We start from the raw sequence: 26,081 nt of genomic DNA on the forward strand, positions 1-26,081 counted from the left end.
CCCCCATAACAGCCAAATCACTCCAAGTCATACGAATCACATTTCCTGAGACGAAACAAAATTATTCCCACGAGTGAGATCCCATTCACCAAAAGAGACGAAGGATGCACTTCTTTCCCCGCCCGCGACGTTGCGAAACGCTTCGAAGTCGGGTTCCTCGTCGACGTCGCAGTAATGAGTGCATCATCCCCATTATGCGACAGGACCGTGCTCCTTCCACGAACGCGATGCGAGGAATAATCAGGGGAACAAAGCGAGCGAGGCAGCGTCGGTCCGGAAATGACGATCCTCGAGGAGCTTCCTTCCATCGTCCTTCTGCCGGCGCGGTGTCCTCGGGAGGACGCACAATGCGCCCGTAATACGAATCGGCAGGAAACCGATGACGGCGTTGTTGCATCCTCCGCGAGGGCACAAAAGCGCCCAGCATCTAGGTAATAACTTGGGGTAATCATCGAACGAGGCGTGCGTGCGCACGCACACCGTCGCCACCGAACGTCTGGAAGGATGCGTGTGCCGTTTGTTCGCGCGGGAATATGTGGCAATCACTCCCGTCGTCTGAAATAATTCGTTTCCATCCAGGGGACCGATGAATGCTCGGACGTCGTCGTCGAGGGGGGGGGGCGCCCAAACTGGGTTCCAAGTCCTCGCTTTCGGTGCGACGATACTCGGAGGGAATTGCTACCAGTTTTCGGAGCTTTCGAGTTACAGCGAAATGGCTTTGTCGTTGGAGACGTCGAGCACTGATCTGATGTTGAGTTTCTTCTTGGCTTGGATGAGAGGTTGGTGGGATGTTGCAGTTGGAAAATGGATGAGTTTGTTTTGATGCGTTTGGTATTATCTGGAGGAACAGTACTGGATCAAGCTGTATTTTATTATTAAGTTGTACTATTAGTAGTTGTTGCTTGGACGACGTAGTAGTTTGTATGACTCTGTAGGTTACATGTGTTTGGTATAACTTGGGAGTATAGCACTGCTCAGGTTCTTTTATTTTTACTACATCGAAACTTTGAATTCTTGTTGCTGTTTCTTGGAAAGAAACCATCCCAGAAATCTGCACTTTTGGACCGAACCTGTGAACAAATGAATCGAAACAAAATTATTAGTCTAACTATTATAATATTCTCCTTTCGTTTAAAAGTCGAATTTATCTATCCTTAGAATCTACAATTTCTAAAAAATTGCAGGTTCGAACAAAACCTCCAACGATTCAAAATAACCATCTCTAAGAAAAATTGAATGTCTCCGCTTTTTAAGCTCAGATCACTGCAAGACCAACAAGCCACTCAAACAAAACTTCAACATCCACTACTGAGAAAAACGTAACATTGCGCAACATAAAAACTTTCGCAACGTTGGCTGGAGAGCAGCGAACGATCCCGTCGCGTTTCCCGTGAAATTTTCATAATCGCTTTTGATAGCGCGCTAATTATTCCCTGTAAAGGCTAAGCACAAAGCCGGTCAAGGAGCAGCGTTGCGAAACGTTTCAGCTGGCTGGAAGCTCCTTTGTGCCCCCCGGGGAGAAAAAAGCCGTTTAGAGCCCTAAACGGGATCGTTTCGCGTGCACGTTGCACGTAAACAGCCGCCCCATGAAATTATAACGAGTATCTGAATAAACAATAAAACGAAAGAATGCCTCGCAAGAATTTCCACTTTGCTGTCGTCGCGAAATAAATCTGGACAGGGGTGCGGAGGGGGAGGAGACGAAGGCTTTACGGGACAAACGCCACCCTGACTCCTGGAAACCATCCCTTGGCGGCGTCAAAGCAACTTTCTTGAGCGTAAAGCGCGGACCCGTTAACACGCGTAACTCCGTTAAACTTAACAGCCGTCCGTGAGCGCGAAAACCAACCAGCTTACTTATGAATATTGCACCGACGCAACCCTTTCGACTTTAGCAGAGGAACCCGCAGTCTCGAGGGGCTGAAACCGTGACCGTGGCGATGACTAAAGAGTGCGGAAATTGCCTGAACGCAGTAGCCATCCGGTTATTTGCGAGTGCTCTGACTGGATATTATTCAGTTGGAATTCGTCAACTGGAGATCTCGTCGAGATCGAGATTTAAATTGTAGAAATATCGTTTCGTCTCGTCTTGTGCGCATCACTATCCACGTCTGGGGGTATTTAGATGAGATTTTTTAGAGTGACAGAGCTTGAAATTGAGAAGGTAATCTCTACAGGTTTTGAGTGATTTTGTACTTGGTATGTTGTGAAACGGGTGACATTTATTCTCCTATTATCCCTCTACATTTATTGAAGAAATTTGTTATAATGTAAATGAATGCTTCATGTTTCCAAATGAATTTGTAATTATAAATATATAAATGCGCGAAGTTTGTTCATGTACGTACTTATAATGGTGAATTGATTTCGGAAACGTGAAGCCTATCATTTGGATTAGACTTTCTTCAATAGATATAGAGGGTAACGAGTACTTATGAGACTGACTCTACGTGTCCATTCCTCTTGCATTTTCTTGAATCAATTTCCAGTGTAGCACACTAAATCACATTCGCTCCCATGAATGAAAGAAAAACCAAAAACAGGAAACGATCTAGCGTCAGCGCGAACCAAAATAAAGATTACTTTCCCAAAAATTCGAAATTCGGGACAAACGATTTCTCAATGAATTCCTCGCACCTGTTAAAAGTCTGCTTGTAGAAGTATCGTGGGATCAGAAAATTCGTATTCCAGACAAAGAATCTCGTCGTCGAAACAAACCCCCAGCAGTGGCGGCAGTTCCGCGAGATTCGGCGATAGAACGTGACAAAGCGGGAACCGCGAAACGCGTTGCACGTGGGGGTGTAGCTGGGGGGGGGGGGGGTTGAGACATAAAGGGTATAAAAGCGCGGGGAAAAGAGGAAAAGAGATCCGGACTCGGTCGACTCGAGGGGTCGTAACTTTTTCGCTGGGATTATAAAATTAACGTCGAGCGTCGTCCACCCCCTTCGTGCTGTGTTTCTGGCTGCCTCCCCGGAGGGCCGCAATAATCGTGAACGTCAAATTTAACGTTTGCGCTCGGCCGATGCAATCCATTAGATATTGCTCGTAAAGAGGCCTCGTATCTCGGGCGTGCATGCACGCGTGTACACACGGCCCGATCCGAGCCGTGAACGGCTTTTTTTTTTTTTTTTTTTTTTTTTGAGTGGCCACTTTCCGTACCACCCCCACCGACCATTCATTCGCGGTGAACGATCGAGACCAGGCTACGTAAAAATTTTCCCATTTTCGACGACTGCCCCGGACAATTTATACGTGGCAGCTTCGCCCGCAACGTCCGTCTGCGCGACGTGATATTGCAACGTCATGGACGTACGAACGTCTTTATGGTCATGGGGCGACGTTGTCGGAATATGTTTGGCGGAAAGACGTGAGTAAGGGTGGTAAGCTAACGAGATTCTGAGCAAACGAATCTGAGAAGAGGTGAGGATATGCGACAATTATGCAACGAATTTCAGCGAAAAAGTACTTTGGAAAACTTTGTGACCATCTCTAATAATTCCCAAGAAAATACCTTATGCGAGTCACCCTTTATTCCTTCCACTGAAATTTTTCGAAATGTAAGAGAAAAATCGATGATCACATAACCAAATTTCTTCCACCAACTTTTCAAGTTCCCAATTTATAAACAATTAAGAATGATGGGTTCTAGAAATCCTAACTCAAATTATTATCGCTATTAAGACAACACTACGCGCACCTAAAAAATAGAAAGCAGAAACCTTAACTGCCCCGAATCGAAGAATGTTTCGCTGTTCGCCACGTCGAAATCGTAGCTTGGCTATCGCCGGCGCCTTTCCCATCGGCCCTAACCGTCGAAATCGATGTCTGCTCGAAACGTTCGCTTCCCTCCGAACGTTTGAGGGCTGCGATCGTGAATACCTGGTACGTACGCCGTTCGCCAGACATATTCGACGCTTGATATCACTCGATATCTTAACGATACATCTGCCTCGATATCGCGATTCGACCGGTAGCAATCTACTAGGATGTGTATCGCGCAAACAGCCGCGGCTGCGAACCGTGGTCAAACACGGATCACGATAATACGAGTACTAAACACCGGGTGTATCACTGCATTATTGCCCGTGTGTACACGCGTGTGCATCAAGGGGCTGCGTGTTCGAGGAACGACCCCGGGGGTGAGACTCTCTCGCCCCCTTTGTCGATTTCGTTTCGCGCGGCAGGAACGTCCGCGACGCGCAAACGGATGACTACAAAGGTATTGCGAGTGTATTTGGAGACAGGTGACAAGTGGGAGCGAAGTGGGAGGTCGAAGACATTCGCAAGGGATGAGACTGTGGAAGAAGTAATATAATGGATATTGAAATTAATTTGATGTGAAATGGTGGTGGAGTTTCGTAGATGTGACTAAAGGAGAATTTTAACAATGTGAACGGGGAGTCGAAGTAAAGGGTGACGTTCAAGATCTTTTTAAAGGAAGGGAACTATTAGATAACACGAATTTCAAATTTTGCGTCTATGAGAATTTGTCAAGTGATCTTTTCTAATAGGAAGACTAATATGCCAGTCTTACAGAGTGACTGGAGTTGGAACTCGAGAAGCTGGGTGACGTTTGAGATTTCCCATTTAGAAAATTATTGGGCGTACAAGCTACAGGAATTTTTTTGTACGAATAGGAGACCCTAATAATAACTAACTAAAAGAAGTAAGGCAACTACCGTCTTTGCTTTCGACATGGAGGCACTGTTCTTGTCAAAAGCCTTTTGCAACGTCGTCTAGTGCCCGTACGAATCTTTCATGTCTCAGCTCTGCCTCGTGCTGCCTCGACGGCCATCAGCCAGCGTTGGAAAATTATTTTCGCGCGCGGTGAAATGGATATACGCTAGGTCATAAATAATTCGAGTTTACGAGCGCGCAGTTTCCCTGCGGCTGGGGCGGAATTACGCTTAATTCGTAATAAAGCCCCGTAAAATGCACAGTGTTGGCTCCTTCGACGGATTATAAGTCGGACGCGAGTTTCCCCGACATGGCCGCGACTTACAATGCCCCTGGACGGCAATGTTCCTCGACGGGAAAATTTTTTAATAAATCTACTACTTACTGTAAGTACTTGTCGCTTTCCTGGTCTCCTCTGTACAATTCTTCGCAGAAAAATAATTTGGGTTACGGATAGCTAAGAGAACACCTTTGAAAGGTGACTGATATTAAAGATACACCTGCTAGTGAATTAGTAATTTTCTAATAATAATAATACCTTTTCACTGTACCAAGAATGTATGCATGTATTAAAAAATTCAGTACGCTATTAAAAAAAATTCAGAGATACGCTATCCCTATCCTAAACATCCTAGAAAGAAATGTACTGGAACAGAATAAAAAAAAAAAGATACACAAAAGAAACGTAGAAAGAATACTTCCATTAAAATAGAACAATAGGTAACGAAAGCAAGTAGAAAGAGATGATCCGAGCACCTTGTAATGCCAGGCTTTGTTAAGACCAGCAGGATGTCGTAAGACCGTTGAGTGGCAGCGTGTGTGCACATGCGAGGACGCTTATGTACCCCGTGGCGAATCACGGAGACGGATCTCTCACGTTTCCCGGGCAGGAAACTCAAAACCAGAAAGCCATCAGCGCCCAGCGCCGTCGGTTTATAATCGGTTGTTACCCGTGGCAGGTGAAACGGAAAACGCGTCTACCGAGGAGCCGTGATATTCCGTTTCAAACGCTAATGGATTTCTTTGGATTCCTCTGATCCGCGAGCAGCCTGTCTGCGGGAAAACTGGCGCGCGCTGAACACGCGAAAGCGACTTAATGAGCGCAACCCTGCCTCCCTCGCCGCCCGTAATCCTTTCCCTGTGCAATTTTTTTTTTTTCACTCTACTCTCGCTCAAAGGAGGCTGATTCAAACGTGTCCTGTTCGGTTGCCTCCGTCGACGCGGATCGAAGACGCTTTGCAAACTTTCGCGAGCACGACTTTTTCAGAGTTACGCTTTTGACGCGCGACGGCGTGATTTCAGACTCCGACACGGAACCGGGACTATTTAATCTTGGAAACATTCGCTCGGCTTGTTCGTGTTTGAATTTTGTTTAGAGGAAGCGTTCGGGAGACGGAGGCCGGAGGAGATTTTTCGGGTCAGTGGAGGAGCCACGTTGAGAACTCAGTTAATTCGAGGAGTTTCGTACGCTTAAGGTATCGACCCTTTGCACTCGGATGTCCCTTGACCACTGGAAACGTAAATCCATGCGGTGAGGTCAACGTTTCAAGAAAGCTGTAAGAATGTATAATCAAGTCTAACGGTACCAAGAAAGACACGTTTCCGAAGTTAGACTATTTTATATAATGCGATCCTTGTTGGCACATTTTGCAACGAAAGACGAACACTAAATGCGAAATTTTAGCTGCTCTTGTGAATTAAAATTCAAGCAGAGTCTTTCTTTTCGTTTCAACAGCAGAGAGAAAACTTTTGATACGTCCCCTAATTACATATCTGTAAACAGTGATTTAATAAAATCTGTGAAGAAACCTGAAGAGAAATGGACCAACGAATAAAAATTCTAGCCTGCTTTTGATGTTTTAGAGTCTCTATGAACGAGTCCTAGCGGGAAATGGTACCAATGACTCACTGATAGGGTTTGCATAAAAGCTGGGCTTCGTCTCCCGTCGCGCGAAACACTATAGTCACCGCGAACATGGCGGCTGCAATATATCCGAGCTGCCCTGGATGTTATAACGCTGTTAACACCCGTGATCGCTTTCAATCCGCGTAGTTCATCATCCCATATTGGCTGGGACCTGGACGAGAACTGAACAGAGTGGGAGAGAAGGCGAGAGAATTTCAGCCGCCCCCCGAAGCGGGAATCATTGCTTGCTGGGTCGAGATCATCAAGCCAGGGGTACAGAGGACTGCCCAGATCGGCATAAATCTGGGATTTTCGCGCGGACGCTTTAATTTCGATCGTCCCTGCGCGCAGGTTGCATTTTCGCGTTCGTGTCACGTCGCGTTAATCCGCCTTGATCGCTTCGCTTTGGAGTTTACGAATAGAAAATAGACAGACGTACTTTAGGTTCCGTTTATTTAGAAGAATCAGATCTCTTTTTCTTATCTAAAAAGCTACAGCCACGTGAATATCGTAGTTGAATCATTTTCACGTCCTCCTGTATTCAATTTTATTTTTATTATATGTATTAGTGTTAACTACTTCATATACGACTTATGATTGATCAGTTCTATCCAAAATATAAGATTTGTGTTTTTCTTCTCGTTGAACTCGTACTGTTTACTCATCCTCACGTTTGTCATTATATGTTCCGAATATTTAACATTTCATCGACCTTATGGCTCTATTGTCCTCGATGGATAATGGCGATCTATGCTATAGAAATTTGCCTATTCACCCACGTGCTCATTATGATGAGAGGTTCGCGTACACGTGTAGTGCTTTGCCATTGATAATGTAGGTATATGCACGTATTATAGAACACTGATTGTTGAGACAAATAAGGAGCTCAGCAACGTTCCATTATTTAGATTCGAACATCAGGGATTCAAGAATTTCTATGGTACTTGGTTCATTAATCAGGAATCTGGATAATCGGTACCCTGGTAATCGACGTTCCAATGACTGCAGAGTTTTCCCTTCAAAATCCATGATTCCTCGCTCAAGTGATAACAAATGGGTACGCTTATCGTATGGAAACGATCCTAGTTCTGACTATATGAATCTGTACAGAATGTATAATAGTAATACTATTAGTCGTTAGTTTATGTGACAAGTCTAACAATCATTCAATAATTCCAAAATTCTGATTACTGTATCAGACCTCCCCTTAGGCTCATTCTTTCCAACTCTTCAGTAGAGCAATCATGTATTCGTCAGACAAAAGTCTCTCAAAAGTTTTACTAACGAAAATTAAGAATACAATACTTTCAATGCCCCACGTATTATTTTCCAACCAACGCTGTTTCGCGTTCCGCCATCGGTTAAACATTTGCCCACTGTCCAGTGTCGATTTACGACAGAACGGATTTTCAGCTAACCGAAATATCCAGAGGCCATTTTCATCGGCAGCGATCATTTATGGGCAGCGTTTTCGATTCGTTCGAGCGCTCCACGGGCAGTCGAACCGTCATTCGGATCGGAGGCCACCGCGGTGAGATCATCGAGGCCGCGGACACCGTTGATGATTCACCCCCTGTGAAAGGGGTTAGCTTTTCGCGATGGCTGACCAGCGGCTCTCTTCAGGCGTTATGTTCATGGCACTTCGAACTCGTTAAAGCTCCCTGCGTTTACCATTAACCGTATCGAGTATTCGTCTAACGCAAATGGGCCTCGCGATAATTACAGGCGGTTTTCACGCGTTTATGCCGATACGAGAACTATTTATGTGGCGACAGATCTGAACGCTTTATATTTTCTAGCTATGGGATGGAGAAAGATTCTCCTGATTTTCTTTGCAAGCCTAGACCACGAATAATTTTATTATATTTATGGAGTACTAAGCTTTATAAGCCACAAAATTTTGTAAATTTTTGAGTTCATGAACGTTTACTAATACGAACTTATAAACTTTCGTTGTTATTACTACTGCGGTGCCTGGTTTAAAGACATCGAGGCTTCGCCATTCCCATACATACAGACCCATGTATCTCTTCTGAGCTTGTAACCTCGTGAACCTATAAACGTGTAGATCAATAAACCTGTAACATCATAAACTAATGAATCTGTAAACGTCTAAATTTGTAAGCTCATGAACTTATAACCGTATAAACTCAGCAACTGTCGGCCCCCGGTGTAAGAGACCCTAAGCTTTCATCATTCCCTTCTAAACTTGCCCACGTATCCCTTCTAAACTTGTAAACGTGTAGATTAGTAACCTTGTAACCTCCTAAACTAACGAATCCATAAACGTTTAGAATTGTAAGCTTGAGCTTATGAACGCATAACTCAACAACTGTCGACCCCATGGTCGTCATCGACCGTATCCGAGACACGGTCACTCATCTAACGCGGACGTATCCGATAATAATGATCCGACGGCGACGCGGCTGATAAATAACGGCGTAACGACGGGCGTCGGTTTATGCAGGTAATTGCTTTCGGCCTGCATCGCTTCATTAAGCCGTAATGAAAAGACAGAAAAGAGAGGCGAAGCCCCGAAACACCGGGGGTACGTCATCCGCGGTTGCGGCGAGATACCAGGCTCGGGGCCACAATGATGATAATCATCATCATCGTCGTCATATCCATGGACAACGACCGTGGAGACCGCCGTCGCACCCCTTGACGAGGGACCGCCTGAAAGCCTCGGTGATTGCGACTCCTCGATTTATCGAACGCGTCGGTAAAACCCCGGCATTATGGATTTCACGAATTTACATGAAAATCGACCGGGGTCTTATTTTAATTGGGAACGGAACGCGTTGACCGGCCACAGGGAAATTGAATCCGAGCGGACGCCAAAAGGTGGCTTTAACGATCGGGTTCTGGTCCAAGTATCGCCAGCAGAGGAAAAATCGTACCGCGCGAGTTTCACCGATACCGTGGAAACTCGATACGTGAACGGTGTATTCTTTCAGGCGAGAATTGTACCAATGACGCGTTTCATTATTCGGTAACGATGTTTAATGGATGTACTGAGAAGCGAAACGAATAGTTTTAGGCTGTATTAATACCGCTCAAAGTTTACACGTATTTTTCGTATTGATATGTTTAATTAATTTCGTTTCGTTTCATTTCACGAAGAACATTAGAACATTTTAGGGGTTGAGAATGATACAAGCTTGGCGTTTATAAATTTATGAACTTGTGAATCTATAAACTTATAAACCATCTTGTGTAAACGACTTTTGATTAAAAAATATTTAGCTACAATAGGATCTCCATCCTATAAAATACATACCTAATCTTAATAGCCAACCCAAACCACAATTTTCCACCATTCTACAAATATCCTCTCCACAAAACTTTCACGTCACGGTAAAAAAAGCTATTACTATTCGTCCACGTATTTTTCAATCCTACCCTGATAATAATGACAAAGACCCACGATATAATACGCGATAGCGAGAAATATGCACAAGTGAAAGCAAATAACGGGGCTTGTCCTCCTCTCCCCCTCCCCCCACCTCGGTTCGATCTTCGTTCCCCAATACATCCGATGAAAATTCACCTAGCTGTCCGAATGCCATCGAGATCGCGGAGAACGTCACGACGAAAGCGTTCAATCACCCGTGAAAATTGTATCGTATAATCCGTCGAATATTCAATCCTATGAGCGCGGGAGTTCGATGCATCCGTTTACGAGAAAGGATCTGTCTTCGTGAGCTCCAACGGGAAAACAGCGAACCGTCCACGGAACATTATTTCCCAATCGTCTCCCCGACCGTAAGTGAATTATCGAAACTCCAGTCGATAGGTTTACGTCTTTAAATGGTTGATAAAAGGTGCAGAGACAAAAACTGGAGGACGCGCGAGGGGAGGGGAGGACGAATGGAGTTGTTCAGAGTGAAGGATCGTTTGGACTGAATGAGATAGTTCAAAGATTTTTGGGGAGAGTTTGTAGGAGAATACTTCTAGAATGAGAGAAAAATATTGAAAAGGAGGTCAAGAACTGTGGGTTGGGAGTAGATAGGTAGACGCAGGGAATTGGATGGATTTCTTTTTAAGAGATGTTAGGTCTAGATCAGTGTAATAAATAGATTTGGAAATTATCTAAAAATTTCAATACCCTGAACCCAATCACCTAGGTAGGTAGACGTAAGAGACGTTAGGTCTAGATCAGTGTTAAGGTCGACTCAGACTATACGACACGTTCCGGCAACGACACGTACCGGCACCGACACGACAAAACATTAAAACGCGCGTTTTAATGGAACTATTCACACTTAACAGACACCGACCTGAACGTTCCGTCAACGGGAATAGTGTGAATAGTTCCATTGAAACTCGTGTTTGAATGTTTTGTCGTGTCGGTGCTGGTACGTGTCGTTGCCGGAACGTGACGATCCGTGTCGTATAGTCTGAATCGACCTTAAGGCCAATCGCACACGGCGCAACCGATTTGAAATTAGTGTTGCAAACCGTTTGCGCTCATTATTTTACCTACTGAAGAATTGGATCCATGGTCGCATGCAACTAGTTTCAGAGTGGTTTGAAACTGATCGGTTACGCCGTGTGCGATCGGGCTAATAAATAGATTTGGAAATAATCTAAAAATGTTAATATCCTGAACATCACCCAAAAAGCTATCCCTGCTGGAAGCACGTTTTCGAATGAGCCATCGAGAGGGAGCAAAATGAACGATAAAACACGAAAAGGGTGGCCCGTTTTCTGAAAAGTGAAGCAATGGGATTTATTTAGCCACCGTTTCAGTTCTCGCCGAGTCCCTGTCAATTATTTCCGGTCGCGCTGCGAATGAACCCTCTGGTCTCCGCGGCGCGCCCTCTGGAAAAACACGGCGCGTTCCCGTCCACGAGGCACCCCCTCGCGGTAATGGCTTTAGCAGGAATTTTTGGAAAACACCGGAAAGCCCCGCGTAATACGGCGTGAAAGGTCTGTAAAGCGAAACGGTGGCTCGCGTCGTTTGAAAGCGGCGCGACGATTCCAGAAAACCGTGGAAATTTCAGCCGCGGAAAATCCTCCGGTGTACGAGAGTTTTCAAGGGGGGAGGCCGGGGGGTGGGGTGGGATGGTTTTCACGGGGAAGGCCACTCTCTCTGGCGATGGTGCTCAACGTTGGACCGGTTTATGGGCATTGCGCTTTCGCCCATGGCGCAATCAAAGCGAGAATCGAATGGCGAGCGGAGCGGGCGCAATTTCACAGGGCATGAAACACTGACTTCATTATCCGGTTGTTAATCCTACGCCACGCTCGGATCTCCGCGTGTTCAGCCTCCTTCTACCCCTGTCTATGCTCGCGCCCTTGGCGACCCGCGAGTTCCCGCGAATTCGCTCCAAAACCGACGACCCCGCGTCGAAAAAGCCAGAATTCATGCTGGGACGCGGGGATACGAGTCCCCTCGACGTGGTCGGAACGCGCGATCGTGAAATTTCTGAATTAATCTCGATTATGATCGATGACGAAATTATAATAGACGAGGTAGGGGTGACAGTGGTCCAGCATTTGACGGGCTTTTCTATTTCACGGGGTTGAAAGATCATGTCTTGACGAAAAAAATATAATAGATTCATTTCGAATCTTGTATGTATGTTCTTAAATCTATTAAGTACACGTGAGAATTTTTGTGCTGAAAATATATTAATTTAAGCAGATCAAGATAAGACTAAGTGATATCGGGTTAATTCGATATCTCAAAACATTCGATGAATCGAGTGATCGACTATTGATCATGTTTCGAGAAACCTGTTCCAAAGCGTAAGGGTCGCGATATATTTAGCGAGTCGAAACCGATGGAACGCGAATAGGGCGCACGGTGCGACGATCACTACGAAAGGGTCGATGATTGATAGGGGAGACTCGTTTTTCGGACCGGAGGATTTTTCGGGGGATGGGTAAATTGGGTTCGACGACTCGCGCTGATAATTGAATTTACGTTAGTTAATTAGCTGCATGCTTGGAAAGCTGCGTTGCGGATGATCGGTAAACATACGTGTATTTTCAGCTCTCAAAGTGAGCAGAAAGACTCGATTATGAGTTCCTGATTTGGACCAGAATGACGGCTCGCGAGCGATTGGAAAACCGCGGTTTTATGGGGTTGCAGCCATTTGCTCGCTATTGTTCGTGACAAAGGATCGTTTGTTGATCCTTCTGTGAACTAGTAATAAGATCAGTAATTCGATCAGTATGACGTGTCAAAATTTGAAGTATGTAAATTCTTAAGGCGATGGAGGAATCAAGGTGCATGAAAATGTAAGGTCGGTTTCCAAGTAGACAGTGAATGGGTTTCAGCAATAATACAGGGTTGGTTGACCCGCAACGAAAACCGCCTTCGTTCCGTTATTTATTAACTGCGATCAACGTCCCGACGACGGCCAAGGCTTTGGGCGTCTATAAAAAATTCATTGCTCTGTCTGACGATTACTTCGGATTTTGTCACGAACGGGGCAGAAATCGCACGACCTTCGATAAAATTCCACGATTTCTGACGGGAGAACGGCGTACATACTACATTTCCGTGGAATTTTGTCGCGAAATTCCATCGAACGTAGAATGGAAATTGAATGCAAATAATATAAAGTTCGAGTAATATAACATTTAGTTTTGCGTTTTGCACAATTTTATACGTTCGACTCGTTACTCGAATAGAAGATGTTGAAATGATAATCGGAAGCTCAATCGTGACTCCATAATAATAAAATATTAAAAATTTAGGATTTATAAACTTTTAAGCTCGTAAGCTTGTAAACTCATCATTTTTCTTGTTAATAAACGAACAATTACTTTCACGACCAAAAGCCATCGTCTCAATAATCCACAATCTACAAGCCCCTATTGTTAACTACGAAAAATTCAGATCGAAGAACTCATGTATCAACCGATAAGAAATTGTATAGTTTGCGAATAAAAGAAAAAAAATTGCAAAAGTCAGGGCTGTAACTGGGCCACGGCTCGGCAAATAAGTAAAGAGACAGGCAGAAGTTTCTCACAGTTCTCAAAGATTTAAGACGGGCGTATAATCGCGTGGCACCTGGACTCGTGCAAGCGGGGACCCGTTACGTAAAAGAGGCAGAAATGCAATAATGAAACGAACCGCACGCAAGGAGCGCGACTCTGTTCGAGAGACTAACAACTTCCAACGTGTTCCAGTCAACGATTTCGAATAACGAAAACACTTCACGATGGCAGCCATTGATCGCTAGCGAAACGGTGCACGGCAAAGCCGCAAGGCGAACGCAGCGGGATCAGGAAGTAAGAACGTGTTTACTGGTTCGCGACCGCAGCGTTTCAAAGGGGTTGCACGTGTATTTCCATGCGTGGAATACTTATCAATACTCTCTCTCGACGACGAAGTGTTTCCATCGTTTTAGACGGCGCACTCTCTTACAGAGCAATTCTCGCGAGTGGGACAAACTATGGATTACTATAGATCCGGCAGTAATGCAAAATAAGGGGAAGAAAGGCGGAGAGAAAAATATTTCTGCAAACTTGGATTTTCCAGTGCGGATGGATCTGTGTGTTATTCTAAAGAGAATCGATATCGAACTGAAAATAATATAAGTTGACTTTTGGACTGTGTGCAGACCATGCAGGCCTATTTCACTTTTTACTACAAGATTTACTCTACCATTTATGAAGCATTGTGGCTTGGACAGACTTTGTCACTATTCGTCCTAAAACATATTTATATATTTTCTTTCTCTTTTACATATTACATTGTTATCGTTCTATGTCGAAGCTCGATAGGCCTGCAGGGAGCTCGGGCACCTCGGGTTCGCCAAACCCGTACTGCAGCTGGGACCACACAGTAGTCCCAGCTACAGCCCCTGAGATCCTAAAAATTGACAATCTTTTTTCAATTCTTCCCACAATCTGTACCACCTCGTAAAATATAGTGCGAATCACCGAAGAATCTTAACAAAGATCCACATAAAGTCTTCCACAGTCTAATATAAAAATGATATATAATTTTCTCCTGGAAATGGTTTCACTTCCCTCAAGGTTCTGAAACAGCTGTAGCTCGACCTGGTCACGAGAATCAGCCTGTAGAGGAAGTAATAAGCGTGGCGAATGGTGGTGTATTCATAATGTATGGTGGCCTCCCTCTCCCACTTTCTCATCCCTCTTTCCCGTCCTCTCTGTACATTTTCCCTCCCCTGCTTTCCCACTTGGTCTCCCTCGCGGATTCCTTCTGTCTCCCTTGGATCCTCTGCCCCTCTCCCTGCTGCGTTACACCAACCTCCGTACAGCAACGCACACTCTTCCCACTTTTCCATATAAGACTGCACTTAACGTATTCACCGCGCCGCCCTGCGTTGACCGGATCAATGCACTCGAATGTGTACGGCACGCTGTGTCGTTGACGCGTTGCGAAATCTCGATTCTGACCGATCCGATTTTTACCGATAACGCGCGCTGAATCCCGTGCAACCCTCGTGGGTTTTCTCCTTGGATCGATCGCGATCAATCTACGAGCGCGACAATTACACGAGGGATGCCGACCTGATCGCGATACGGGGCGCGGCGATTTCTTTTTGATCTATTTTTCTGTAGCGCGCAGCTGAGACTTTGAGGTGGCGATTAACGACAAACGAGATGGAGAACTTGTATACTCGTAAACCTGTAGTCTCATGAACTTGTAGATTTATAGACTCGGAGACTTGTCAATTTATAGACTCGTATTTTATATACTTATAATCTTGTGAATTTGTAGACGTATAAATGCGTATTCTTGTAAACCTGTAAAGATATAAACTTACAGTCTTATATATATATATATATATATATATATATATATTCTAATTGAAGGAAATTTTCAGTGAGAATAGAGTGTTGAGAAAATAACCTTCCCAATTGTGGCTGAAGTAGAAATTGCTCCAATCAATGCTTGCCTAAATTAGACCATTTTTAACACTTTCGTAAATTGTAGCATTCCTACCAAGTAAAATGGAAATATCCAAAACGATCCAGTGTGCTACCTAGTGTGAACCTAGTGTGCTCTCACAGTGATACAGAGGTTACTTTAACTGAAAGTTGATTCAGTACATTTCCTGTACAAAAATCCGTGAATATCCCGCTAGATTTGGATCGGTAAACACGGGGTAAGCTCTTAGGAGAGAAGCATAAACTTCTCCATTAGGAAATTTCGCCATGGCGCGGAGGACCTCGAAGACGAATCGTTCCATCGGCTGACCGCTGAATAATTCACTGTCTCGCACTCTGGTCAGCCACGTCGATAAGGTTCAAAGGACGCCTAGGACTCGAGTGGCTGACCACGGTGAACCGGGTCGTGCAATTTACATATCTTCGTCTCTGTAAATATAGACCGCGTCTTTCGAAGCAGCGACAATTGCAATCATAAAAAAAGAGAGAAGAGGAGGCTGCTTCTTGGAATAGAAGAAAGCTGGGAACCCGTACAGAATTTTTTCGAAAGTGTAGTGAAAAGATCATCCTAAGTCATTTCTCAGATATAATAGAAAATAGAGAACAACATACATACATGGAGAATTTAAAAAAAAAATTGAATAGAACTCTTTTAGACCTTGCGTCCACAATTGAAGACACAAAATATATTACTACGACAAACTATCGTTTAGAATGTCCTTATTTGTGCACACGTAGAAAGACCGATTTTCCTCCAAAACTATACTATCAGAATTTTTAGTCAAAATTTTAGTCAAAGTTAACCCTAAGAAGAAATTACATTAGTACGAGAATATAGAATTCAGGTCTGAAAAGATTAATGTTGCATGTATGGAAAATGCTTGTCTGGTGAACCACCCCTAATATATGAAACCTATAACACAGATCGTATACACATTCATACATACAGAATTCGCTTCGAAATTTAATATGAAGAAGCTTAATACATAGAAGTCGTCAATTAGTTTAGTAATTTTCTGATAAACCATCCCTGAAACACCTGAGAACGCAGGAAGCTGAAGGTGTGACCAAATTTGAACAGGTACGAATGCTTGCCACCGTCGCACTCGACGACAACCTTTAAAGTAAAAGGGACGAGTCCCCCGCGACCGACATCTCGACTCTCCCGGTTCGTTTATCCTCTCCTTTCCGTGTTCGCAGCCAGGTTCCACCATCGCCTCGTCGACGACACCGTCGAACGACGTCGAAGGCGCACCACCACCGTATCACTCTCGTAATGCGACCCCACTACCACCGTCGTCCGCCATTTACCACCGTTCCATTTCACTATCTCTCTCCCTCTCTCTTTCTCTCTCACTCCGTGCAACCCCCATGTAAAAATCCCTCTCCTCGGGATTGCATCGTGCATTCTCTGGAGCGTGCACCGCGTTCCGTGCGGTTCAGAGTCCGTGTAAGGACCTCCGTATGTGTTTCACCAGGTCAGGTCAACGTCCTGTCCCTGACAGCAAAAAGGGACCGAGAAGCGGAAAGGGATGGCGGGAGGTTACCGAGGGGGAGGGGGCGCGTTGAAACCAGGGATCGAAAGGGGTAGAGAGAGAAGGAGGCTCAATCCTACTGATATGCTGCATCCCCCTTCCGTTCCGCGATGAATGCACTTCTTCCTCGGCGACGCCGCGGCAAAGGGTGCACTCCTGGACCGAGGCTCTGCGTTGTAAGGGTGCGATTGCGTTTCGCGAATCCACGTGCGACACCGCTATGCCCGTTCAGCAGGAAACGCAGGGCCGTGGCTAGGTCGGGAGAACCGTCGTTGGAGTCCCCGGGGAGTCGCAGTCCAAGACAGGAGGATTTATTTCGGTTCCTAGTTTATGATTTTTGGCTCGATTGGCTCCATTCGTGGTGATCTTGAAACTATCTTTCAGGTCTTGGTGAGGTGATAGCGACTCGTAGATGAAGATGTGTGTATCCAAATTAAGGGATTACAACTTTGAGTTTTCAGGGAAGCAATTATGTCTGGACCCTTGGTTCCAGAGTCATCTTCTTCAAAAGATTCGTTTACAAGGGATTTATGCATTTTTTACATTTAGAGTCCCGATCCATGAGCTGCATGTCTGTTACTACATCATGAATATCGATGGAACTTTGTTCGTCTTAGTTACACAGGTCCAAGCTACCATTTCTATGCAAGAAATCTGTTTAATTTTTCGAGAAGACGACGACACGCTCTTAACGGAGGGATGCGCTCGACGTCGAGCGGAAGACGCGAAAAAGGCAGACAAAGGAGCAGATCAAGCGCTCAGATCCGACGATACAGGTTATGAAAACGATTCGCTGGCTTTTATTGCCTTTCAGGTGACGAAAGAAGCCCGGGGAGCCTCGGGAACGAGGAATACGATCCTGGCAGCGACCGTTAGAGAGCACACAGAAGCTGCTGAACGAGGGAAATGAAAGCGAGTGCCGATCTGCGAATTGATTCCAAGAGAGATCCCCGTCCCGTTTCAGCGTGCTTCGTCGACGCGTTCACAACGCCATTAAAGAGCCTTTCACGGGAATGTTCACCTCCGGATTCACGGGAGGCGATAAGTTCCCGCGCGAGAGCACGCGCTTCCATTTGTCACGCGGAAAGAATCTCCCAACGGCGAACTCCTTTTTCCCTCCTTTATTTTTTTTCTCTCCGCTTTTTTTTTAATGATGTCGAAGCCACCGCCGCTAATGGGCGCCCTCATTCTACCGAGTCATTGGCTGAGCGCCACAAAGAGGAACGTTTTATAAGCAGGGAATATTAAATCACACCCCCGCGGGGCGTATCGCGCGGAGGAAAGTTTGCCAGCAATCAGCGATTCCGTTTCGCGTTATCAACGTTTCCACGCGATCCACTGCGTTGGCCACGCGTTATTTGGACGACGTTGCAGAAGATCTGCAGGAAGGTTTCGATAAATTGGTGCAAATCAAACTTAGAACTCCTTTTACCTTGGAGGAAGTAGATCTCTATTGGCTTGTCATCATTTGACGCCACGTTTCGATCGTTGAGGTTCATCAGGCTCGTTAGGAGAAATAGAAATAGGTCACATTTGCCTCAACGACAATCATTTTATTGACACTTCGAGTTCCAAAAAAATTAAACCTAAAGAAAACCTAGCGGTGACTGAGAGTCACCTCTCGAGTGCAAAGAATTAAATTCCTAAAATATTCCCAAACCCCAACACGATCCATTTCAAGAAACTAAATACGCACAAAAAGGGAGCCATTCGCAAAATGGATGACTCCCATACAGACCCCCTGAAACATTCGCAAACGTCAGGATGGGGCATCCGCGTTCTTCCTTCACGTCCCGCGAATTCGCGTGGCCATCAATCGCTTTAATCATCGGGCGCGGCGCCCGGCGAGCACCGCGCTCAAAAACCAGATACACAATATCAATCATTTCGCATCGACTACTTGCAGCAATAAATCACATTGTTGTCAAACCAATTTGCCCCGATCGTTCTGCCGTTCGACTCCCTTTGTCGCGTTCATTTGTTGCGCCCATTGTGCCAGCCGCGAGCTCCTCGCTAATGCGGCTTCGCGAATGTTCCATCGGATGGAAACATGCTCGCTCGTCGATTCGTACTCTATCGCTGGCCCAATTATAGCGAGTTTTCCGCGAAACGTCGAGAATTCGCGAGGCGCGATTTACGTGCACGGGAAACAGTGCACGCTCAAAGAAAATTCACCTTGAATCCTCGCCATGCCCTGTGCGCCTTCGTGATCTACATTTCGTTAAGACGCCAATTTATTCAGGCTTTATTGCGAGGTTACGGAGATGTTTTTATCATAGGTGTGCATTTTTAAAGATTGTGAGAAAGGAAGGTTGTGTATAATAGTTAGAGAGGAGGAAGGTGGAGCTAGAGGCTCGTGGAATATTTTTGAAGAAATTCTAGGAGGTTCTAGAAATTGTGATACGAGGGACTGAAGAATATTGTTAACTGTAGAAATCTGTGCAACAGAAATATGTTTTTAAATAAAAATATGCTTAAGAATTAATGTGGGATAAATGAAAAATTACAGCTGAGTGCGCTGTACGTAGAAATGTAAGATATCACCAAGCTGGTTTGACGTAGTAATCTTTGCTACCATACTTCAACCAAACGAAAATTTCTACTGCCTGCCAGAGATCGTACACAGAAATCCTGTGCATCCTATCTTAAATCCCGCTTAAATGATAAAATAACCATCGCTGTCCTGGTGTATGTAACATTGATCTCCCACTAGAATGCGACAGAGCTGATGCATAGCAGCGATCGCGTTGAAAGTAAAAGTTTCTCGAAGAGAGGGATAGCTTGCACTCGCACCGCGTTCACCCTCTCGCAGGCATCGGTCGATCTCAAGCCTCGAAACGAGTCACTTGCCGACCGAGTATATTGCATTCCGACCGGTCCGTTTCCCATTGAACCACCGTGGAAATATTCCGCGGATAGACGCCCGTTTTCCACCCAGTACCCGTCGCTGAAAGCCCCGGGAAAATCGAGACGCGCCTTGGCGAGCGCGCGGAGTCAATCCGGGGAATTGATTCGCGTAGGTTTCCTGGAAGGTTGCTCCATCGCGCCTATTCACCGTGGATGGGTGGCTGGGTCCACCTCCTCTTTTTTTCGCCCCCCGCTCGCACCACTTCGCTTCCTTTCTTCGACGCTTTTCACGGGAAACGTCGTTCCGTCGCGATAAATTCTCTCGCGAGGATGCGCCTTTGTGCGGAACCGGGCCGCGTTTGTCGCGCGACGAGGAAAACCGGATCGAACGACGACGCGAATGGTCCCCGCCGCGGCTTGGAAAACGGGTGAAATATTGTTGAAGGATTTGGCGAACGCTTTGACGACCCCTTTGTACGTGACGTGTTTTGTATCCTGCGAGATTGTCGCAGCCTCCGCTATGGCGCTGATTAAAACCTAATTCCGGATTCTGGATGAAGAGATTGTTGAATTATTATATTATCCTGGGGCTAGGATGGCTCCAGGATGGTTATAACGAAACGTTCATTTGGTGATACCAAAACTAGTATTTAATTAAGTTAAATAAGGTAGACATAGAGAGAAAGGGTATATTTATGAGACTGACTGTAGTTACAAACAAACTGACACTAGTATAACTAGACAACAGCCTAAAATCTCCGAAAATAAACACATGATATATCCATCTCGTGGTCCGGTGCTACTCAGGCAAAACTACAGACAAGAGAAATAAGAATTGACAGGCAGTGAGGGGGTTGGTATCTGAGAGACATACAATTGTCGTCTCGAGAATATATCCATTCCAAACCACCAACATATAACTCACATTTAATAAATCTCTTTCCTGCTATTCCTGCAAACACTCTTCAGCATCGACCCTACGACCTCGACCCTCTAACTTTCGCAGTCCCGATTGACTCGCCACCCCCTGTCCTCCTCGAAAACACCTCCGCGTCGTCTAACGAGCCCTCACTTCGCCACGAAAACCACCCACGCGACGCGTTATCCCCGAAATCCCATGCAAATGGTCCGAGATCTGACCACCTGCAACAACACACCGCCCTCGAGGTCCCGCACGAAGAGACCGATTAGAAAAGATTGAACGACCGTATATCTCTCTATTCGCGCGAGCTAAACGACCGTTCCGGTTTCGCATTGCCGCTACAACCCTCGACGGTCGAGGGGTTCCACCATTCAGCGACGCCCTCCTACGTGGGTGCACCTTTTTATCCGCAGCGACGCTTTTCACCCAGCCCCTGGAAAACGTCGTTATACTATAAGTTTCGTCTTCGAGAATCTCCGTCGCTCAGATTCAGCCGATTTGTCAGGTGAAAGGGAACGACAACGAGCGTAGGGGAGGTCGGTGGTCGCGTTCGTTCAGAGGTGGATGCGGTAATGACGTTCCCTGGCCTCTCGACGCATGAATAACATGATCTACCACGGGGAATCGTCGACGCGAGGCCGTCCTGCGCCACGGCGTCGTTTGGCCGTGAGCTCTCGACGGAAGCTTCGCTAGGAAATTCATTTAAAACAACGTCAACCAAGAATCATGGGAGACACGCATTCCGCCAAGATTTTCGCGGTCCCCGGGAGGCTGCCTCTGCCTCGCAAACGATGCTTAATGATTTTACGCGATCGTTCTGTCTCCGGGAGTCTGCTCCTCGACCGAGAGATTCGTGCTCCTTTTTTTGGACAGGAAACTGTATGAAAAGAATCGGTCGCGATCGTTATTCCTGAAGTGGCCGTGGGCATGATTATGGTGTCGTCCAAATTCCACATCGTGGAAGGAAAATTTATTTGATCTGTTCGGTCGTCGTGCAGATACAGTCGATCCCAGAAATATTCGTACCTTCTGTATTTATTGAAGGAATTTGTCTATATTTGTCTGTATCTATAATATTATATAATATATATAAGTGCAAAGTTTATTCATGTATATATTTATAATGAAACATTTATTTGAAAACGTCGAACCTGTTATTTAATTTAGACAAACTTTTTTAATGGATATAGAGGGTACGAATATTTATGAGACTGACTGTATATCTGTGATTTGCAGTACATGGCTAGTAGCCTGCTGAAGTTTATGCATTTATGGCAACTGGGAGCATGAGGCAAAAATATGAGGCATTAAAAATAAAAACCACTTTCACTGAAATTTAATTGCTTTTTTATTTATAACTAACTAGATATAACTTATTTGCTCGATTTTGAGGTATCACTGACTCCTTAAAAAATCGTGAACGAAACCATTTATCCTTTCGAAGATCTGTTCCCAAGGTTTTCTTTTGAAATTCGAAGAAACGACCACCCACCCTACCGTAGTAACTAAACGAAAACGTTTCGAAACCCCTGACGAAACTACTAGCACCTCTGTAAAGCGATACGCGGGAATCGTTTTCCAAGAGGCATCCTCGAGCAGTTAAATGCAACGAAAACGTTGTTACCAGTGTCGCGTTTCATCCGGCGAAATCGTTTCGAAACGCGTGTTTCGCGTCGACGGGTTCGCGGTGTAGTTATCAGCAACGGGGAGTTAATTAGACTGTTAACAGGCAGGAATCGTCTGCCAAGTGGAATCGCGTTTCCGTGAAGCCAATCTAAGGAGCACGATTTCCAACCGAATCTCCAGTGGCTTACCTTCGCGAATTCAATTTCGAAGCGATCGCCTCGCATTCGCCGGACGAGCATCTTCCAAACCCTCTGGTAATCGATCCACGGACGAAAATGCACCCTGAATCGCTAAATAGCTTCACGAGGGGCAAATGCTGTTCCGGATCTTGATATTGAATCCGATGTGGAATCTGAATTTCGTGATCCGATGGTCAAAGGTGTGCATAATTGGTCGATTATACCTTGGCACGTGCTGTTGACCAGGAAGACTTATGGTTATCTTGAATGGCACGGAATAATTATATTTTCTAATGTAATGAAAAAAGTATATATGTCTTGAGGATTGTAACTCTAGCCATTTTGTTATATTAAAGTACCAAATTTCGCGGTTATGAATCACACAGATTGCTTCTAAATTTTGTTTTACAATTACAAGTTCATAGCTTCACTTTTTAATCCTTTCACTGCCAGGCAAATTTAAAGGCTTTTTGCCTTGGGCGCCAAGATTTAATACGTGATTGGCAGCGAATAGGTTCAATATCTGGTAACTTTACCTTAGAAAGGCACCGAATTAATTTCCACACCTACTGTACTCCTCTTTCGTGGAATAACATCGAAAAGAATCGCACAGTGAAAATATTTCCAGCCAATGTTCGAGCATTCTGCGAAGAAACGGAGAAGGTGGATTTCCCAGAGCGGCTGGGATTGAAACTGTCCCGCAACCGGGACGAAGGAAACGTCGAAAAGGGAATTACGGAGCCGAGAATTTTCCGGGCACTGAGCTCGATGTGTTCCTCTAATTTCAAATTGGACACACGGTCTGATGACATTTGCATTTCCATCAGGAATTCGGAAATCCGGTTTCGTTGCAGTTGGCGTGCTGCTTCGCGGGCCGCCGGCGGTCACTGATTAAATTGGAAAGTCGGGAAAATCAATGCATCACGTCTGCTCCGTCGAAATTAAGGGGGATTGGACGTGTACCGTATCGGAAACGTGTTCCGTCGCGATTAAATGCACGGATAGCCTCGAATCCCTGGGAGCCCAGGGAGTGATTCGTAGCGATGCTCTCGATACGGTGATTCGGGGGAAAATGCATGAAAATTTTATACGGCGAATCTGAGATACACCCCGACGGAGATATGCAACCTCTGGAGCCATTAGAATGTCCGTAATGGAGACGTATCTCTGCTCGTGAAAGGGAGGAATGAGTAATTTTATGTGAGGTTAAAACAGAGATATGATTCCATTAGTGATACCTATTCAAATAAAGAAACTTATGAAGAAGTATAAAGAAATTTACAAAGGAATAATACTCCGCGTAAATACTAACTCAACGTTTATGCAGAAATTTGGATTTATGAAGAAATTAGAAGAGGATTATTCTAAACTTTTCTTAAGCTTCTGAAACGCTTCAACGTCATTTTTCTTTTGCATTCGATCTCGATGCAACACAAGCGTATGATTCGTTCAAGCTTTCTATGCTTTCTGTGACGTTTTCCCAGGGCTTCGTTCGGTGCTTTTCGCGATATGACGAATAAATAATTGAACCAACAGTCGCAGTGGGTTAACGCGACGTGGCTGGACCGGTTCCCAGGACGAGTGTGATGCAAATGGACCGGGACCCCCCACGAAACTCGTTAATGAGCCGATTTAGCCACGAAATCGTGGACCAGGCTGGAGCTGAACGGTGACGACCGGTGGAGATCTCGTATTAACGCGATATGACAGAGAGATAGATGTTAACCCTTCTTAAAGTCGTGAAGGCGTGATGTTGCCACTGGATGGACAAAAGGCGCAGCCGTGTTAAACGCGACATAAATCTTCCGTGCGATGGTCCCGCGTCGTTACGACGGGATTCGAACTAGTTTCCGGTACGTGAGCTCGTGAACGAGTCTCGGAGATAAGTCTGCGAGATCCCAACGACTCTAGAGGAACGTTGGATCTGTTTAGCTTTCGCCTGCTTACGGAACAGAAAATTGTACGTTCTTGAAACTTGCGTTGACTCGGGATACATTTCTGAGATGATTATAGTCGATCATATAGTATCAGGTGTATTTTATTCTTGAGGAATATAAATATTCCTTTTTACCTAGTTTTACCGAAACTAGTAAGAAGTAATCTATTTTGAAATACTGTAGTAATAATAACAATAGTAATACGTCTGTATCGCACCAAGATCGTACGTAAAACAGACATTAGATAAAAAAAATGAAGAGAAAGAAAATGAACGTATAGAAATAAAAATAATTATACGTTAGGTAAGAATCCTCTCCAAACATCTCGAAAAATAATACCGAGGTCCACGTTTGACGTCAAACCAACCTAACGCTTCGAGTAAAAATATCGATTCCTTCGACCATTCCTTAGAATATTAACGCAGCCTCTAGTAATTCTTTAATACAAGTAATATTGCAAGACGCGTCTTTCGTGAGAACAGCCACTGACACCGCGAGAGTGCGTTACTTAGCGATAGCAGCCCTTATAAAAGCACGAAGGCAGACAAGATTGGCAGAAAGGAAAGTGAAAGGCGTAGTCACTGTAAGGTTATCCTAGCAGAATATGACACCCAACAGCACTATCTCGAGTCTGTGATGCTGGACGTCATTCCCAAGCTGGAATCTTCATCTAGACGTCCAAACGATGGCTACTCTCACTCGAGGGGCAGTTATTTCCATCTCGTGAAAGAGTTTCGCAATCAATAACTTCGACTTCGCAGCGACGAAGATCCCTGCGCTCTTTGTCGCAAATTGTCAGTCAGGATTATAAAAATACTCCTACATCAACACGCGGCACGTTGAACTTTCATGTACGAACGTTAATGTAGCTGACGTGCATCTTTTACTTCATCTACATTTTAAAAATAAACGAAGAGTTGCTTGGATTATTTAAGGCGTTCTCATAGCAGATTCATAGAGTTAGAAGCTTCGTGAATGTTCTACTTGTAATTTTAGAGAAAACACTATATCATAGAAATATAATTCTTCGATCTAATTAATCATTTCAGAATATTGTGGAAATATTACTAAGATTACTTCAATTCGCAGCATGTTAAATTAACACGTTGACCGTCAGACTAACACCCTTGGAAATTTCTATTGTGATTAAATTTTGGTTGCAGATTATTGGAAATTGCATAATCGAACATTTATCGTGGTATTTATTTTTGTAACTTCATCGAAATTCAAATAGTTCGTTCAAATTCATTTTCTTTGGCACTTAACTTTAATCTTTTTAGTTCTTCAGTGTAACGTACTGTCGCCCATACATGGGTGACGTGGCGATCAACGTGTTAAATTCACAAATAAACCGTGCAGAGTTAAATCCGTCGAGTTCCTCGATCTCAGCGAGTCTCGAGAGCTGAAAGAAACTCTCGCGGGAATGTAAATGAGTAATTGTCCAGCTAGATTAGCGACAGTGACGTCCGTTGACAGAGAGGGGCTCGTCACTCGGTTAAAAAACGACAGGCCATGACTTATCTGTATCGAGGACTCGGCAGCACGTTCTTGGGAGGCGAGGCGTGACAACTG

The 26,081-nt window shown here is 44.9% G+C and overlaps 1 long non-coding RNA gene across 4 annotated transcripts in view; it reads right to left on the reverse strand.

The window, feature by feature from the left end:
- Nucleotides 1-860: 860 nt before the first annotated feature.
- Nucleotides 861-26,081, reverse strand: part of LOC128874262 (uncharacterized) — a 69,073-nt gene continuing 43,852 nt past the window's right edge. For all 4 annotated transcript variants that reach the window (XR_008456613.1, XR_008456614.1, XR_008456612.1 and 1 more), the window contains one exon: nt 861-1,070. This is a non-coding gene — a long non-coding RNA (uncharacterized LOC128874262). The remainder of the gene's footprint in view (nt 1,071-26,081) is intronic.

Source organism: Hylaeus volcanicus, chromosome 3, assembly GCF_026283585.1.
Source record: "Hylaeus volcanicus isolate JK05 chromosome 3, UHH_iyHylVolc1.0_haploid, whole genome shotgun sequence".
NCBI lineage: Eukaryota > Metazoa > Arthropoda > Insecta > Hymenoptera > Colletidae > Hylaeus > Hylaeus volcanicus.